Source organism: Triturus cristatus, chromosome 12, assembly GCF_964204655.1.
Source record: "Triturus cristatus chromosome 12, aTriCri1.1, whole genome shotgun sequence".
NCBI classification, from domain to species: domain Eukaryota; kingdom Metazoa; phylum Chordata; class Amphibia; order Caudata; family Salamandridae; genus Triturus; species Triturus cristatus.
In genome coordinates this window covers 409294727-409314784 of record NC_140595.1, presented here as the reverse complement: position 1 = coordinate 409314784, position 20058 = coordinate 409294727, and positions in this window count along the sequence as shown.

Below are 20058 nucleotides of genomic sequence, written 5' to 3'. Positions count from 1 at the left end.
AATCCATGATAAGGGTGAAATGTTTTCTTTCTCCGGTTGAGAATAAGCACGTTCAGTCTGAGATAGACGCCGACAAGCATAGGTCACAATGTGTCTCTGAGCATCAGGCTGTCCACTGTGTTGAGCAAGGATTGCTCACAACCCCACTGAGCTTGCATATACCACATTCTCTGTATAACATTTTGAATCAGTGTAAGCCATCTCAGTTGCCTTTTCAAATTTGTGTTTTATTTTCTTGAACCTTTAGTCACATGCAGATCACCATTCAAATGAAAAATCTTGCTTTGTTAGTTCTCTTAGAGGGACACTCACAGTGTCAAAATCATGAATGTGCCTGGAGCAGTAGCTGGCCATGCCTAAGAAGCATCACCGCATGGTCACTTCTTCTTGAGGGCAAGTAGACAACAATGCTTGTACCTTGTTGGGGTCAGGAGTCATCCAATTTTCAGAGATTCTTTTTATTTTTGTTAGTCTACAATACTTAACAAGAATCAGAGTGCTAATGCCTATCACCATTGCGGCTATAGGTACCCCTCCATGCCAAAACACAGAGCCCAAGACCACCTGATGTGCCCCAGTAGGTAGAATTAAACTTCTTCTTCTTTTCCCTCCGTGGGTCCATGATAAAAAAGTTTGGCACGTTTCTACTTATAATGAATGGGTGATATCAGAGGATGGCTGTGGATTCTGTTCCTCTTGTTTCAAGATGCTTTGTCCACGCAAAACTAATGCCTTTTCACTCCCTCATAGGAAGGAGTTTTTGGTGCACTTTTGGGATGTCCTAAGGTACTTTTATTTTCAAATCTGTTTATTGAATATACTGAAAACAGGAAAAATCAAACAGATAGGAGACATGAAGCAAAAAAGAAACCCATCACAAAGAACAGAATACACTGATGGAATCATGTAAGAAATAGACATTACACTATAAACCAAAGCAAAATGTGGGGGCAAAATAAGAGAAGGAGAAAGATAATGCGTAGCTTCCCTAGCAAGGGTTATAGGTGGCCACCGTTTTTTATAAGAATGCTTCAATGCAATACTGCATTAATACGAGAGAGTCGCGTGGGCCCACCTCAAAAGAAATGAATAAAGTTTAAGTATGTCTATGTGGTACTTTGTACGTGTATTCACCTCCACATATTATAGCTAGTACATTTTGGGAGAAATAAGTGTGTATCTCAAACTGTTAACAGGGAAGGGGTAGACAGACCCCAAATAAAGGGGTCAGGGAAGGGAAGATGCACACAGGATATCTTGAGTGGGGGGATTAAGGCCTCTTAAGGGGGGTAGGTGAGACATCCCCCTATAGTTCCGATGGAGTTGGGGACGCCGGTTGTCAACCTCTTGAGTAGGGCACACAAGGGTCATCAAAGAGCTGTAAAGCTCGCAGGTGAGGAGGAACCAGGCGGGAGTGCTCTATCTGGGAGAAATGTGGAACTAATGGCTGCCAGGTGCGGATAAATTTGGTGTCTGTATGATAAATGCGGGCGGAAAGCAGCACGAGGGCCAAAACATGCCATAAGCGGAGAAACCACACGTCAATAGGTGGATGGTTGGGCTTCTTCCAGAATAAGGCTATGGACTGTCGTGCTGCTCCTAACATCTGTGATATTAAGCGCCAATCCGAGTGAGTCATAGCAGCCAATGTTGAAGGTCTAATACCTAGCAGAGTCGTAGAGCTAGGAATAGGGAATCCCACTGTGTCCTTGATATGACTGATGAATTATTTCCAGAATACGCTTGGGGCAAGACCACCATATGTGGATGAAATCCCTTCTGCCACCCTGGCACCTCCAACAGATTGGGTGAAAGTTCGGTATCATCTGCTGTATACAGGCCTGAGTAAAGTACCATCGCATCATAAGAATGTATGCCGACTCACGCTGAGGGATGCTTTGGTAGCTTTTTGGATGTGTCGCCACAGTTGATCCCAGCTCTCTGGGGGGACATCTTTGCCAAGGTCCATGTTCCATTGTGTTTGGTATGTGTGGGATTGAAGCCATTGCAAGTGTTGCAGGACTTTGTAAGTATGGGAAATTAGGCCCCTCGAGCCCTCAAGTTTGCAAACTAGGGTCTCAAAGGCAGTGAGTTGTCTAGTCGCTCCTTGTGTGTAGGCGGGAGAGAGTAACCAATGGCGGATTTGATAATATTGCATCCGAGCCCCCTCGGTAAGGTGAAATGATTTTTTGCACTGGTCAAACGTGAGAAATTTGTCACCCTGAAATAAATCCTGTATTATACAACACTCGCCATCTGTACATGCACTAAAGGCTCAAGGTTGTAAAGCAGGAGGGAAGATCAGATTGTGTGCTATGGGCGTTTTAGAGGAAGGGAACGAGGTCAGACCCAGAAGTAATGCACTTCGTCCCATATGACTAAGACCGTTTTTGTGGAAGTGGCTGTGTATGCACAACTAAGGTACTTTTGATTGTTGTTTTGGCTGTTTTTTATTTTCTAGGGGCTACTTTCAATACTCCAGGAACTTCCACAGACTGAAAATGCCCTCTTCCTGATGTTTTGTGATCGTGCTATTCATCGAGTGAGGTATTTAGCAAATGCACTCAATAAAACGTTTGGACCAGATTCCAGGTGCCCCTTCCTGAAAAAAAACGATCCTGCCTACAATGCAGGCACCCTTACACAATGACGCAAGAGTGCTTGCGTTGGCGCGGGGAAACATCCTTTACCACACAGTTAAAACCATGCAGCACTTTTAAAATGCAAGGACTACATATACTGTGACATTACCACGCATTCCTTTAGCACACAAGTTTTTACAACAACTTACTTTAGGGAATGCAGTTTTAGACTGGTGTTGGATTTTAAGTATAACACCTTCCCTATTGATACACAGACTGGATTTGGAATAGTAATTTATACTATTCCGAAGTCCAGCGCTTCCCTAAAGCAAGTCATTGTAACGACTTGCTTGCTAAAGGAACGCATGGTAACAACGCAGTCGTTTAGACTGCATTGTTAAAGCACGCGTGATTTAGGCATGTGTGGGTATATTATACAACCGTTGGCGCTAGGCAGCCAAAAGTACACCAGAGCTATGAAAGGACCAGAATGCACAGTTTAATTAAATACAGCTCATTCCTGCCCTTTCACACAGCGCAGTAAGGGGGCTTGCTGCATTGCACTGCATGAAAGAATGATAAATCTGCCCTTCGCTGTTTACCACATGCGCTAAATAGCACATATTTGGTATGTAGCACATGTGCTAAATAACGATTACACAGTGCATGGGAAAAACTCATAACAGTGTTATTTAACACTTGTTATTTACCAAACCTGTGGTATCAGTATTTACCCTATGTGCAAGTTTGGTGGTATTTACCACCAAACACGTAATCAAGGCTCTAGACTAATAACTGGTGGAAGTGTTATGTTATGTGCATTTGTAAAGTGCACTATCAACCACACTGACACTGTGTAACACAAGCTATCTGGTGGCCATTTGACCTCAGTTTTTTGGAACATGTGACTGTGGCATAGCTGCAGACATAGCCTGGGTATTTGTGGCAGGTTTTAGAATGAGACTTCAGCAATCTTTCCAATGAAATCTACCTCCTCTTCACCGTACCTTAATATCTTCAAAGTACCCGTACCACCTACATCATGAACTTCATGAAATGGAGACCAACTAAATATTAAAGCCATTGAGGTATCAATCTAACATGTGTTCATATGAGGCAACAGTGTCCTGGTGAGGGGTCGGTTCCTGCTGTAGCCTATATTGGGATACCAGATCTGGGTGGGTGCAAATGATGTATGTGACACCTTTCTTGTACGACTCCATAGACTGCCTTCCCTGGTCCTTCACTAGCCTTCTCTATGTTGCTCTTGAGTTCTACAATAGGGACCAAGAAACATCTTGCCCTACTAATTTCATGCTTCATTTGCTTATTCAATAGAGTCAATCAGTAGCTTGGGGCTCCAAACTTTGTCGAGCAAAGGTATAGGTTTAGAGACTTGTGCAGTTAAAACACCGGCAGAGTTTTACAAGACTTCTGCTAACTACAGTTTGGAGACATATCACTCACATTCTTCCTTAAGGGGTCCCAACTCTGCTTCATGATGATAGTTATTCCAGTGATTTGAGCCAGTGCTCTGACCTTTTATGATCTTTTATTAGATTTGTGTTTTCAAATGCTTTTTGAGTTAGCATCCCAGCATCTAAATCCTCAGCTCAGGTGATACGCCATCCAAGAGAGACAGTGTCTAACCAGACCAAACAAAAAACAAATTTGGGCTTGTTGGGACAAGTTAGACAGATGGAAAAATGCTATGCCTTACATTGGATCATATTAATTCAGGATGGCAAATTTCCTAAAAAGGTCAAATATGCCTAGATCGCACTAGGCGTTAGTTCTGCTTGTAAGATTGTCAGGATTGGTTAAGTGGTGGAAATCTTCACTGCAGTATGCAATCTAGCACATGCATAAATTAAAGCACCTGTCAACTATAATGACATATGCCACCAAGAAAGACATTTACCTAAGGCTTAAATTAATAAAAACCACATAAAAATATCCAGCTTTTTATATCATTTGTTTTCGTAGTATATATAAAGAAATTCTTCCATGTATTAATTAAAAACACACAGTAAAAAAGAGAGATCATCCCCGTTTCTGCCCCCTCTTGGACAAAGGTCTGCACAACCACACTAAAAAGAAACACAATATAATACATCAAAATGATGAACAATTGGAGGCACACTAAAAAACAGTCTAAATGAATCTGTTACAAGTGCTGATCCATGTGTCCTTATCAGATACAAGTCCTGATGAAGTCAAAGTTCTTCATCTATAGTTCCTGTTAGACCTGGCATCTTTGGCATAGTTTCCCCTGACTTTTTGCCTCTACCTCCTGTATTTTTGACGCTGTGCTGGATTTCGTTTTTGCTGGTTTAGATGCTTTGGGCACTTTGCCACTGCTGATCGGTGTCAAAGTGCAAGTACTCCCTAGGTAAATTGTTATATTGATTGGTTATCCCTGATTGGTATATTTGTTTCACCTGTTAGCCTCTAGTAAAGTGCACTGAGTGTGCCAGGGCTGGTGATTCAAATGCTACTAGTGGGCCTGCAGCACTGATTGTGCCACCCACAGGAGTAGCCCTAAAATGGTGTCACAGGCCTGCCACTGCAGTGCCTGGGTGCAATTGCTAACTGCCATGCTGACCTGACCAGTGTCCACACTGGCCACGCCTAACCCTTCCCTTTCTGTACACATTGGACACCCCTGTGGAAGGCCCTAGGTACCCCCTGGGCAGAGCGCAGTGTATTTGAAAGGTAGAGCATGTACTGGCGTAGGTGACATGCTCTGGTAGTGAATTACAGCCATTTTCGTTTTTCACTATCGAAAGACTATCTTGCCCATAGGCTATAATGGGCAATGCTGAGTATAATGTTTATCTGCATATCTTCCCATAGGAGCAAGATAGAAAATTAAAGTCTGGTATCCCTGAGCTCAGCATTTAATAACACATCTTTTAGGAAAGATGTTTTTCAAATCCTGTGTGTGAAAACAGCACTTTTAGAAAGTGGCTGTGTCCTTTTCTGCCCTTTCTGTGTGCCTTGGCCTGTTTGTGAATTGACTGTCTGGTTTGCGAGTGACAGGGACTGGGGTGGCTCCCAGAGGCTGGATGAGTCAGCCCAGGGCTGAATAGGGGAATTCCCCTGTAGATGGGTGGGAGGAGTAACAAAGGGCCTGAATAGGGCTGTGCCTGCCTGCCACAAAGCTGGCTCCAACCCCTGCTGGGCGTCTGACGACCCTGCCCCTCTCTCTCAAAGGAAAGAAGAAACCAAGTAAACAGAGTGCTCCAGGACTGACCAGAACTGGTTCTGACTAGGCCAAGGCCCCTCTGCCTTCAGAGGACAAAGGATTTTGGGGTATAAGTATTGGGACCCAGACTACAGAAAATTAGATCATCCTGGAATCAAGAAGGAACCTCTGCCAAGGAGAAAGCTGGAAGACTGAAGAAGAAGGACTGACCTGCTGTAAGGCTGACCTGCAGTTACTTTGCTGCCAAGGAGAGGGGAAGGACTTTGCTGTGTGCTGTGTCCCCTGGCTTGAAGGAATCTCCAAGGGCCTGAGTAGAGCTGGACTCCTGTTAGGAAGTCCCAGGAACAAAAGGACTTCACCCCCAGCTTCCCCATGAACTCTGCTGTGTGAGTTCTGCCCTTCCTAGAGTGCTTGATCCAATTGTGGGGCCTCTGGAAGTTGTGCCTGCTGTTGGGAAGCTGACCAAGAGAAAAGAAGTACAAGATCTGCAACTTTTTCACGCACCGCCGGCTTAGCGAAAACATTTCCGTCGCCGCGAAGATCGTTGCAGCGGCGACAGGCGTTCATCTTCGGAGCGCATCGCTCCCAGAGCGGGAAGATTCCCGTCACTGCGAGTATTGTCGCAGAGCCTGCAGCCGCTGAGTGAGATCGTCGCACCGCTCGTTAGCGGGCCACATTTTGTCGCTGCGAACATCGTCGCAGAACCATCGAAGATCGTCGCACCGCTCGTTAGCGGGCCGTATTTCGTCACTGCGAACCTCGTCGCAGAACCATCAAAGATCGTCACATCGTGCCTTTGCGAGTAAATTTCTACCGGAGTAGCTACGCCTTGGAATCCATACAAGTATCACCTCACTCCCCATACAGACCGGATTCGTCACACACGCCCGCTGCGTGCAGCGGGGTGGTCGCATCGCCTCCCCAGGGTCTCAGGACTGATGCTGTTGCTTGTTTTTCAACGCCTGAGCGCCGCTAGGAACTTTTATCGCATCACCAGGTACTGTTGGCTAAAATCGACGCTAATGTGGATTATTTTGTCGCTAAGCTAAGAACTGTTTTGAAACCATATTCTTGAACTGTGTATGTTGGATTTTTGTCGTTTTGGTCTTGTGTAGTTTATATAAAAGTACTTTATTTATCTACACTGGTGTGGAGTCCATGTGTGGTGTTTTCACTGCGTTAATGTGAGTGGTGGTACAAATACTTTACACATTGCCTTTGATAAGCCTGTCTGCTCGTGCTAAGCTTCCAAGGGGGTGAGCAGGGGTTATCTAAAGAGTGTATCCCCCTTACCCTGACTAGAAGCAAGGGTCCCTATTTGGACAGTGGTACGTACCTCTGCCAACAAGAGACCCCCCAGATCTAACATTCGTGGTCAGCGGTGAGGATTAGAACTTGTATTTGTACTTGACCCACAGTAATTTGTGTACATCACTAGTTTAAGTGCAGACCACTACGCAACCACATACTGTGTTTTTTTGGTTCTACTTTTGAGCAACTCTTGAAGAGCATCATGTCTCAGGTGGCAGCAAGTGAGAGGGCAGGATTGGAGTTTTCCATTGAGATCTGTATTCGTACAAAGTTGAGGAGCTCAAGCAATTCTGCAAAGACCTTGGTTGCCCTGTGAAAAGCGGATCTAGAAAGGATGTGCTACAAAGAGTCTTGAAGGCCTGGTGGGAGGCCCAAGAGGAAGATGATGCAGGTGAAGAGAATGGTTTTGTTCCCCAAGATCTGCCCATGGGCGAACCAGTCTCAAGCGCTGGCAGCAACCATTCCAGTAGGGGCTTCACCCCAGAAGAGTTAGAGGAGAACCAAAGGGTGAGAGAGCATGAATTGGAAATCATGCGAATGAAGATGAAGCAATTGGAAGTAGAGAAAGAAGAGAAAAGATTTCTTTTGGTACATGAGTTGAGCATGAGGGAACTGGACATCAGAGCCAAACAGGTGGAGACCAGTTCCAATGGTGGCAGCGCACAGCCAGTGCAAGGGGGTAAAGTATATATCCCCAAAGATTTGGTGCAGAATTATAATAAGAGTGAGGATATCTATGCCTGGTTTACCTCGTATGAGATTGCATTGAGGATGAATGGTGTGCCTGATCAGCATTAGGGGAGGGCCTGTGGAAACATTTTGAGGCTTCTGGGAGGAGTGCTCTAGAGCCCTTAGAATTAGAATGACCTACCCCAATATGAAGGAGGCCCTATATCTCAGGTATGGACTTACTCCAGAGCAGTATAGGCTGCAGTTTAGGAACTCCAAGAAGAAAGAGACTGAGCCTTGGATGGAGTGTGTGAATCTGTACTCGCGTGCACTGGAAGGTTGGATGAAGGGCAGCAAAGTAACTGATTACCAGGGGTTGTTGCATTTAATTAGTTGGGAGCACTTGAGTAGTCTATGTGTTCCAGAGCTGCGCCAGCATCTTTTAGACAGCAAGCTGATGGACCCCAACGAGCTTGCTAAGGAGGCGGACCGCTGGACCAGTACCAGGGTCCACAGAGGAATTGTGGGTACCACAGCCAAAGGTGGGCAGGGTCCCCAGCAAAAGAGTGGGGGGAACAAGGGTAACCAAAAGGAGTTCTCTCAAGGGCCCCAAAACAGTTCCCAGGGAAAGGAGTCCCAACCCCCCAAGCCCAAACCGACCTGGCCCCCTAGGGGCAGGCGGGAGCCCAGGGGCCCACCTTCCTGCTATCACTGCAAAGAGGTGGGGCACATTGCCCCAAGAAACCTCCAGCACCCACTGGAGCTACTAAACCGGGTTTAGTGAGTGTAGCTTTGGGGGAAGATTTTATTTCTAGTAAAGGGGAGGGAACAGCAGTCATGACCCTTGTCTCTTTAGGAGACCAAGAGATGGTCCAGGAAACCTAACTGCCCGATAACACTAAGAAATGCGGGCAGTGGGTGACCATCAATGGGAGGAGGGTGGAGGCTCTGAGAGACACAGGAGCCAGCGTGACATCTGCCTGGAGATCTCATTACACCCAATGGCTCTAATCTATTGATCTCAGGTAAAGAGAACTATTTTTAGATATATTGGCTATGTAATACCTGGAGTTTTCTTCTTCTTGTCTATTTTTCTTTTTTCTCTTTTGAAATTTTCGATATATCTATTGACTTTTTGTGTTGTTTGAATTCTTTTTAGTTATTTGAAATCTTGCGAAAAAATGGGCAAATTATAATGATTGCCACAGTCTCTCGAGTGGGGAGCATAACAGCAACGTCTGAACTTACATACAGACTCCGATCGGGTGCAGGTTTGTAATATATTTCAAAACCGCACTTTTTGGTAAATACTTTTTTGTGATTTCTTATCACAACTGATCTTGGTATTTGTTCTATTGTTTTTTTCTGTCTTTCTGAATATATCTGATAGGGTTTGATATATATTTACCTTTGAGCTCGTGGCATTTGCTCTTGATATTCTCTGAAAACGAGAATCACCAGCTGCAATCTATATTCTTACTGGGACAGATCTTGAGTAGAGCACAGGAATTTTTATGAAATTGGGAACCTGGCATTGCATTGGTCGGTGAAATTCTATAGGAGGTGAGACTTAATCTTCTTTTGATTACATAATCCAAGAATCTATATAAAGAATTTGATTATACTTTTCAGCTCTGTTATTTCATTTTGATCTTTTACCAATGGTTCGATTTATTATCTATGGAATAGGATGTCCAAACAATTTGTGTGATTGGATATGATGTTTTTTCTTGTTGTTTTTTCTTGTCTTGTCTTCCCCTTGTTTTCCCTTTCTCCTTCCTTTCATGTTTCTTTGTTTTTTGCAGAGACTGTTCAGGTGTCTTTTCATTGTGATTTGATGTTTCTATGTATTTAATAAGATATTTCATTGTATTATGAGCTCTAACCATATAAATATTGTTTCAAAACTCTCTGTGAAAAGAGGTTTTTTTTCTGTGTGACCACTCGGTCTATGGCAGCCAGTAGGGGTGATTCAGCAGACCTGGAGCCTGAAACAGTGGCCCAGGTACCTGCCCAGAGGAGAAGGAGCAGAGGGCATGGGAAACCAGCCCCTACCACTCCCATGGTCCAGGAAGGTGCAGAACCTGAGGGGGATACCCTGGAACCCACAAGGGAACAGGTGGCCGAACTGGGGAACCTACCTGAGCTGACCCATTGGCAGCAAAAGGGTGGCCCCTCCAGGGAGGAGTTCTGCAGGGCGCTGAAGGAATGCCCTTCCCTCATTGGTATGCAGCAGTAGGCTTCAGACCAGGCAGCAGGTGGAGCGGCCAAGGATCATCTCATTTACTGGGAGGATGGGTTGCTTTATAGTGAGCCTAAGTTCGCTGAGCCCAGTGCAGCCCATGTGCTGGTGGTACCCGAGCGCTTCAGGAACTTCCTACTGGGTCTGGTTCATGACGTACCTCTCGCAGGACATCTGGGGCAAGACAAGACCTTCCAAAGGCTTGTCACCCACTTCTTCAGGCCCCAGATGAAGAAGCATGTTGGGACATTCTGTAGGACTTGCCAGACTTGTCAGGCAAGTGGGAAGAGCGGAGGGAAGTGCAAGGCACCCCTTCAACCCTTTCCTGTGGTGAGCACCCCTTTCGAGCGGGTGGGCATCGATATTGTGGGGCCACTGGACGCATTTAATGAGGCCCTCCTTACAACTTCGTTTGTTTTTTCTTGAAAGATTGAAATTGTATTTGAAATTATATATATTATATATTATATAAAAAAAATGTATGATTATGCACTGTACTGAATATCTATATACTTATTTTTGAATATTGATTCTCTTGTATGCGGTACCTCTATGTTCATTTGAGCTATTGTTGGTATAAGTGAGATGTATGTATTGATGGTGCTGTATGATATTGGTGTGAGTTTGAGAGTGTGTTGTGAATGACTTTATATGGGACCTTTCTTTGTAGTCTGATTCACGTTGTTGTATATAAAACGTTTTGTCATTTTAATGCATTATTACAAACTGTGTCCATATGATTATTTTGGAACTGATCACTTTTGACCGCTATATAACATGAAAAATAAAATCTAAGAATGAATATCCGTTTCTTTCGTGTTAAATGGTCTGTCCGTTGGTCCAGTCAGAGTGTCAATGCCTAAATAGACGATACTGTGTACATATTGAAATATATAGGTAGAGAAATATTCATTTCTGAGTGAGCCACTGGACCCCAAGACAGCCTTAGGCAACAGGTTCATCCTGGTCTTGGTGGACCACGCCACCCGGTACCCAGAAGCAGTCCCTCTCAGGACAATCACAGCACCCATGGTGGGCCGTGCATTGATGGGGATCTTTTCCTGTGTGGAGTTCCCCAGAGAGGTGGTCTCCGACCGGGGTACCAACTTCATCTCTAGGTACATGAAGTCTCTGTGGGAGGAGTGTGGGGTAACTTATAAGTTCACCACTCCTTACCACCCTCAAGGAAATGGATTGGTTGAAAGGTTCAACAGAACCCTGAAAGGTATGATTATGGGCCTTGTGGAGCCCAAGAGACGGAAGTGGGACGTCTTCTTACCATGCCTGTTGTTTGACTTCAGGGAGGTGCCTCAGAAGTCATTAGGGTTCATTCCCTTTGAGCTTCTGTGTGGCCACCCTGTTAGAGGACCTCTTACTCTGGTGAAGGAGGGGTGGAAGAAATCCCCCGGGAAAACCCCCCAGGATGTGTTCAGCTATATGCTGGCCTTCCGCAACCAGACACTGCGCTTCAGGAAGCTCCCCCAAGAGAACCTAGAAGCCAGCCAGGAAGAAATGAAAAGATGGTATGACCAGAATGCCACTCTGGTCGAATTTCAACCTGGGCAGAAAGTGTGGGTAATGGCGCCAGTGGAGCCTTGTGTGCTCAAGGACAAGTGTGTGGAAATTTAGCGTGCAAACTGAACATTATCTGCGCCATCTTGCCTCTCCCCAGCGCCACGCACAGCGAATGCACGGCCGCCATTTTAGGCACCCCACTCTCTCCCCGCTCACTCTCGACCGCCAGCGCGTTCCCCTGGCGCTGCAAGCATCCCCCGCGCGCCGGCCACCCCCGCTCTCTCATACAGGCCATAAACCCTCTCCTTCTGCGCGACCCTGCTACGGAACCACTTCCAACCGACAACCCATACATGGTCATGCCTCTCCTTTTGATAACCCCCTTCCTCTGCGCCCCATTGTCTGAACTGGTCCCAGGCCATCACCTAGCCCTGCGGATGCAGTTTACTGCCCCTACTGTAAGGGAAACACCCCACATCAAAGGGATTACAGTAGATCAAAGCCCCTACCCCCTGAGACCTGGCCAGTTGCACACACCCCCGGGAATTAGCGGAATTCCCTGCTGCGCGATAGCCATCTCCCACTGCGGGTAGGGTGGGAACTTCTACTGTATCTATGTGTGGGATCGGATCTGAGCCGGGGCTTCAGGGGATGTTCTTTCAGGCATCAAGGGAATCTCAAGAATATACTATGTGTAATAAAGCAATAAACCAGTGTATAAGAGACCAGGTCTCAGAGATGCAGTTAGAGCACCTCGTGACGATACCTTGCTGTCTGATCTGATGTGTTCTGCTCCGACGGAATAAAACTTTGTTTCCTGCCTTCCAGTCTCCGGCGCCTGCCTCTTTTATTGGTAAATTATCGAGTGGTATGAGAGGCGATTACCGCCGGGCAAATACTTGAAAGATTATCGACTGAAACTGCCGCTACCATTTAACAATTGGCGTCCCAAACGTGGGGCCCATCAGCGACACGTGGATCCAGTGGGAGAGGTCCCGACGACAGAGTGAACGACTGCAACGATCGGGAGAGCTCCTGCCCAATAGACCCTCGTCTGGCAGCCGATCATCCGAACTTCACTGGTTCCGAGCAGACCTCTCTCGAGTGATCTACGGTCCTGACTGGGAACCATCAGGAGTGCCGCGGCAAATACGGAGAATAGAGGACGATCGGGCGCTGGAGGCGGAAGACGAGAAACTGTCCACGCGGTCCGGGTAAGGTCGTGAAATACGACAAAAGTGCGAAATAATTGATTGATTGTTTGAATACTAGTATTGCTCATTGATTGTTCTCTTTGAGATATTCGCTGTCTACAAACGGGGAGGAGTAGAAATACTCTCTCTCTCTCTCCCTTTGCAGATAGTGAAGGGTAGGTAACGCAGACTTTTGTCCCCGTTGAAACCCGTCGTGCCTATCTTTATCTCCCCATTGATTGATTATCCGAACATTGATTGTTTTGAAGAATAGTGCTTTTTGAGATATTCTCTGTTTGCAAATAACGTAGAATAGGAATATTCTGTCTAGTCTTTGCAAATAGTGAAGGGTAGGTAACGCAGACTTTTGTCCCCGTTGAAACCCGTCGTGCCTATCTTTATCTCCCCATTGATTGATTGATTGATTGTCCGAACACTAGTTGTTCGATATTGGTTCTCTGGAGGTATTCTCTGCTTACAAATAACGAGGAATAGAGATATTCTGTCTAGTCTTTGCAAGCAGTGAAAAGATAGGTAGTGCTGACTTTTGTCCCCGTTGAAACCCGTCATGCCTATCTTCTCCCCACTGATTGGTAGTTGGTTCTGCCCGGACCGCTTATTAGAGGTGAACCACCCGGCTCCACTGGAAGGCACCCCTAATAAGGACATGTTCACTAAATATGGACTAGTCGCCGTAGCTTATAGCAAGCTGTGGCATAAATATACCAAGAAGGACCCCGAAAGTCAGTGGCCACTGATGGGATCCTTCGACGACCGCCAGATAGAAGCGCTAGAAGTAGCTCTGCGTAGCAATAAGACGACGCCTACTATGCTTGACAGTATTGGCATGTGGCGCAAAGAAGCGACGCAACGGAAAAAGAGGGAAGAAGTAAAAGCAGAAAAGGAATTACGAAAGGCAGCTCATCTTGCCGCTAAAAAGTTAGAAGAAGACATAAAGGAGAGAAGGGAAACTAAACTAAGACAGGAGCCCGAAACCTCAGGCCAGTACGCTGTTAGGACCCCTTCTTTGCTCTACCCTGAGTTGTCCTCCAAGCAGCGAACGAATGACGAATTACTGTTAGGTCCCCCGATCATTTACATGCCCCCTCCGTATGCACCCTCCCAATCAGTAGTGCAACACCCACAACCCCCGAACACGAGCGAAAGCAGTACAGGGGCCTCGGCCCTCACGGCCTCCGCGCCGGCTGAGCCTCTTGTACTGAACCCAATGTCGACTACAACGCTAGACGACCATGAGATGGGAAAGAAAGAGTCCACCAGAATGAATCGATTAACTAAGGATGAACGAGCAGGAATCGATAGGATAGTAGGGACGCTGGTGGAGCGAAAGGAAAGTGAGGAGTATATAACAGACGTGTATAGCTCGTATGCCGACAGCCGCAGACGACACTTCGTCGTACGGCTCTGTTATCACGCCCTGAATGCATATGAGGACAGATACCACGATAAAGGTCCCGAAGGCTTAACGGCTCTATATAGGAAGGTAGACATTGGGGAAGAAGGAGAGGGCGATATAATGAACCTCTTCACTCGTACACTCGAGGTCTACCGACACCTTAAAGAACATGGACAGACCACCAAAACAGAAACCCCCATAGCAACTAAGCCCCAGGGAGGAAGGACCGATGCCATGATGCCCATTAAAGAAGCTGCCCCCTATTGGGTCCCCCCACGGGGTCAGGGAACGCACGACGACATCAACCACCAAGATGCGAAGGGAAGGGTTGTATATAACTGGGTCTACCAGCCGTGGGACCGGCAAGATATTTTGACCTTTAGAAAGACTCTACCCGACTTGAGAAAGAACCCGACTGCCTTCTACACTGAATTGGGTACGGCCTTAGGCTCAACGATAATGACGTTAGCAGATATCGACTTGTTCTTTGGGCTATGCCTGCCGGCTGATGTGTGGAAACAAATCCGGAAAGTTGACCACGCTGAGCCGTTCGGATATACCTGGATACAACTCGATACCATAGATAAACAGCGAGAACCAGGACAGAAGCCCCCGAAAGCCATCTTAGAGCTCCCAGACAAGATTGTACAAAAGCTGAAGACTCTAATCCCAGAAAGAAAGGTAGACTGGTCGATAGTGACGGCTTGCCGCCAGAAACCCCAGGAGGATGTGTCTGAATATTTCTCCCGATTCGAGACTGTGTTTTCCGATTACAGTGGCCAAGACATGACCACCGCAACCGGACACCACCTCTTTGTCCAGAATTATGTAAAGGGTCTGTCTCAAGAAGTTTCCCAGAAGCTACAGACCAGCGAGAGCAGTTGGGCAGCCTCCAAACCCGCAGCAATTCTCCAGATGGTCCAATACTACGAAAACCAGAAGAACGAGAACGATAGGGCGTCAGAGAAGAAGAAAAAGGAATTAAAGGAGAGGGTGATGATAGCACAGTTGCAAGGGGTGACCATAGGAAGGGAACCCCCAAAAGAGAATTACCAACCAACCGCCCCTAGAAAGCTACCCCCTAGAGACCATACACCTACACCCTACAACGGACGGAGAGACTTAGATGGGAATCAATGTGCGTTCTGTAGAGGGTTCGGACACTGGAAATCCCAGTGCCCGGTCCTTTTGGAACTGAACAAAAATAGGGACCCCAATAGACACAACCGGAAGTTTGTTGATACCCACCATCAACGTCACCACACTTGATTAGGATCACGTGCAATCGAGCAACGCCATTTTTCCGAATACGCTAACCAGATCACTGATACGTACAACGCTCCAGCAAAATAGTATGGTCAAACATTTTTTAATAAAGTATAAGTATAACAACATTCCGGCAAACTGAACAGGTTAGAACATGTTTTAAGCAACTATTTACATGACAGTCTGCTGCGACCTGCATCCCAAAGCATACGTCCACGTGACACCGTCCTCACCTCTCCTTCCTCGAAGTTGCAACATTGGCCTGTTTTGGGCGGTCCTTTTTAGTTGATTTTGGGCTATAAAAGCCATGCAAAAATCCCTTGACATCAGTGGCGGGCGATTGTGCGAATAGGCCGGAGGCTATACGAAGCGCCGGAGGGCTGGTGCCCTGGCGGGGGGAGGCGCCGCGGACAGACCTCCCCCACCTCCCCAGGTGGAGGCTTGCCAGGCACCCCAACCGCCTTTAACTCGCCGACCAGCTAAGCTGCACCCAGCCATCTTTTTCATCGGTCTGCTGAATTGCACCCTGGCACGCTGTGCGGACCTTCCCATTCTCTTCTTCCTTCAATAACGGGGGGGGGTGCCCTGGCAGGGGGAGGCGCCGCGGACGGACCTCCCCCACCTCCCCAGGTGGAGGCTCGCCAGCAGATGAGGGCACCCCAACCGCATCTTTCACACGTCAACCAGCTGAGTTGCGCCCTGCCACTTCATTCGCCGTTCGGCTGAGCCGGCGCCCCTGCACGCGACCGCCAGGCAGCCACCCAGGCACAGGGTTCACCGAGACTGCCGCTAGCACCCGACGCGGGGAGTGGGCCCCCGCAGCCAAGTAAGTAGGGGCCCACTCCGATGGTGATACCATCCGAACTGCTGTTGTCGCTGCTTCTGGAACCACTCCGGTGGCCATACCATCTGAACTGCCGCTGTAGCTGCTGTTGGCCCCTCTCCGATAGCCGTACCGAAGAGCTGCCGCTACTGCTGCCATTGAACTCCGGCGGTTGACCCCTCCGGTTCCAGGCCTGGCCCACCGTGAGACAATTCTGGACTCGAAAGCTTGTTTGCTAGGGCATGGGCCCCACTCTTGACAGAACGCTCCCCTCAGCCTTGCAGAATTGGTTGGAGTCATTTGACATTCGACTCCTGCGGACTTCCGGTAAGGACAAAACCACCGCCATTGCTCTTTTTGCCCCCCGGGCGGCAGCCACCTTGCCTCCGCTTGATACAGTGAGACAGTAAAGCGTCGGCGGAAGAACCCGCCTGCTGCCCCGCCCTAAGAACGAACCATGGCATTGCTACAAGGTTGCAGTGACGCCATGCTGACGCAAAGTTGACGCTAACGAAAGTTCTCGAACTACCGAAAGGAATTTTGGTTCAACTGCTAATTCATGGAAAGACTTAGACTGTACACTGACCCGACCCCGCCCCAAGATGGCGCTGATGTAGGAGTGGCCTACAACTCCTTGTGGCGTTCCAGTCACGTGACATTTGTGTTAAAAAAAAAAAAAAAGAGAGATATATATATATATGTATGCGATGCTTACACACATGATGGTGGGGAAAAGGGGGGAACCGATTTTTATGTTAATCCAGTGTTGCTCATGTTGCTCGACGCCTCTCACACCGTGGCCGGTCTATGGCGGCTGTAGGCCCGTATTTCCATACTGACATTGTTTTAAATAAAGGGCTTCTTAAAAAGGAATTACGAAATCAGTGTCATGACTAATCATCTAGGTTGTTGAAGGTTTTTCTTTTGAATAAATGATTGTTACTCCTAAGCGAAGGCATACAGATAATACAGACACAATTTACCTAAAAATCTTTTTGTTTAACGGAATTTGTACCCATCACGCCTGCCCTTTTTCCGAGAATTGTCAAATCAATAATGAACTATAACTTAAGGTATATGTCACATGCAAGGTATGGTATCCTGCGCCATAATACATGACCAATTGAGAACTACATGCACGACCAGGGAACCCGAATTTAGGAGATGAATGAACTAGAGCATCTTTGCCTCGAACTAAAGAATAATGGGTCCGTGGTATTACCCACCCCTGCGGCTAGCCTGGTACATGGTAGGTAGAACCTTTCGTGTCTGCGCGCGCTGGGGTATTTTGAATACTGCACCTCCCCTCCCCTCTTATTTCCCCTCTATAGGTCACGACGAAGTTCCGACTGAAGAGTGGAGTGGACATGGACCGCACCAAGTTCAATATCAGGGAAAACATAGACAAACGTTGTGAGATAATGCGTAAAAGTTACAGACCACCATTGGGAACATGACAAACTGTATGATATGATTGTGCGTGTGTACTACGATTATACGATATGAATGTGTATGCATTTCATGTTCGGATCACTTGAAGAGAGCGTCATTGTATGATTGAAGTGCGCGTCCACCGATCAAAGGGAGGAGAATAAAGGGTCAGACAACCCATAAGATGAACTACAAAATACTGAAGGTACGCAGCATGCATAGGAATAGAGGACAGGAAAGGAGAGGTCCCCGTGCTCGACGCAACCCTGAGTCTCCGTCTTGTTGCATGTACTGTCACACCCTATCCGGCATTTGTGTGTACGTGATCACCGAATTTATGTCTTTTCCCCGCTTGTGTTTTCTTACATGGAACAGACCCATGCTACTCCATGTTGTGTGTGCACCAAGTGGCCTATTATCTTACCCATCTCTCTCTCTCGTTTTGTGTCGTATGTATGCCAAAATAGCCTACTTGATGCACACGTCTCTCTCTCTCTCTCTCTCTCTCTCTCTCTCTCTCTCTCCCCCTCCCTCGCAAAAGGCTCTCTCTTGCCCTCTTTTCTTCTTGAATAAATTAACAACATACACCCCTTTGGTAAGTGTATAATTGGCCTGAACACAGTGGTGTTCGAACAAATTGACAGAAACGAAAACGACCATACTTTACCACGTTACTACCTCTCCTTTTTACAAACATTAAGCCTAATCGGCGGAGAAGGAAAGGACAGGTAAGACGACTGATGTCTCCCAATCTGACCCTCAACACGGGGACTATATGTCAGTGGTTTTTGTTCTTAAAGGACACCATCTCCACCACCCAGAATTACCCCTGACCAGTTAGCCCGAAATAGAATGTCTAAAGCACCCTGTTCTCCCAGAGATAACTCCAGCCCTATACTAAGCCGTCTCAGAGTGTCCCGAACGAAACAACTGATGGCCCTGTTTTAAACTGATAAAGGGTCACCTGCTGTATGAAAAGGATACTCGTGAACGCATGACCATAGCACCTCGCACTTACGGGTATTACCAAACCTTGTATTACAAGGCGCAGAAACCGACACCTAGAAGGCCAGACGATGGACAGGGACACCCACAGAACCCTGCACCACAGCAGTAATTAATAGACTAGTAACACGCACATTAACATCAGAGTTAATAGGCACCAATCATGTAGTAACAGATAAGAGCATTTCCGCAACTACTCAGTGGTTGGGAGAGAGAATGAAGTATGTAAATGTCTTCCCTGCCAAGATCTCTAAAACTTTCATTTCTTATAACCTATTCAAGGATAACCTGCAGCCATCGGAAGAGAGGGGTCGGACGTGACGCACAGTCTGACCGCGGATCATAAAGCATCTATGACATCGACCAAGGGGGAAGCGACGAAGCAACAAGGGTGTGAGACGAGACACCATTATCAGAACAATGAGCACGAAGGGCTACATCGAGGCCCCTGCTCACTGACCAGCGTGCCTGAAGTCTCAACCCGTCGGGCCCGATTGATGGGCCCAGTGCTGAAAAGATTCTGCCCCCTCCCCTTTTTGGTCCGCATTTTTGATCCGATCCCATGCCACCCCATTCTCTCTTCCTCTTTCATTTGGACTATGACTTTGACCTACTACCGAGGAACAAAGGGCCGGCACCCTGTCTCGAAAGTTCCTGTGGTGAACTGTGTTTAGGAACAGGACTGTGATCAAAGAACAGTGAGTGGTCACACCCTGCCACGTGAAGAAATCGGATTTGAGCTGGACCTTAGTTCCACCGCCGGTGCTCAACAGTGCCAACGAAAGAAGAACAACAATGAGAGCTTACCAGTGATAGCTCTTTATAAAACAAGGACACTGGAAAGAAGAACCCATGTCAAAGTTGAAAATCCTCTCCCAACCACCTTATTATATTAACTATCTTCTTATCAAGTTTTCATGATGTTGCATCAATCACTTCCGACTATACACTGAGAAGTTAAGAAAATGTAACTTTGTATAGTAACATTCATACAACACCAGCCATGTACACGACTATACTGCAACTTTGAACGTACTTCCTCCTCGCCTACTTTATCAAACTGTATGGGACAATGTACAAATGTGTCAGACTACTCTAGCCTACCCTAACGACTCTGTATTTTTTTTAAAATGTGTGACGAACATTGACGATGCTGTAACTGAAAGGCTAACAAAGGTGAATATTGGCCGGACAAGCTGGCGAGATATGTTAAAAGGGAGGACTGTGGAAATTTAGCGTGCAAACTGAACATTATCTGCGCCATCTTGCCTCTCCCCAGCGCCACGCACAGCGAATGCACGGCCGCCATTTTAGGCACCCCACTCTCTCCCCGCTCACTCTCGACCGCCAGCGCGTTCCCCTGGCGCTGCAAGCATCCCCCGCGCGCCGGCCACCC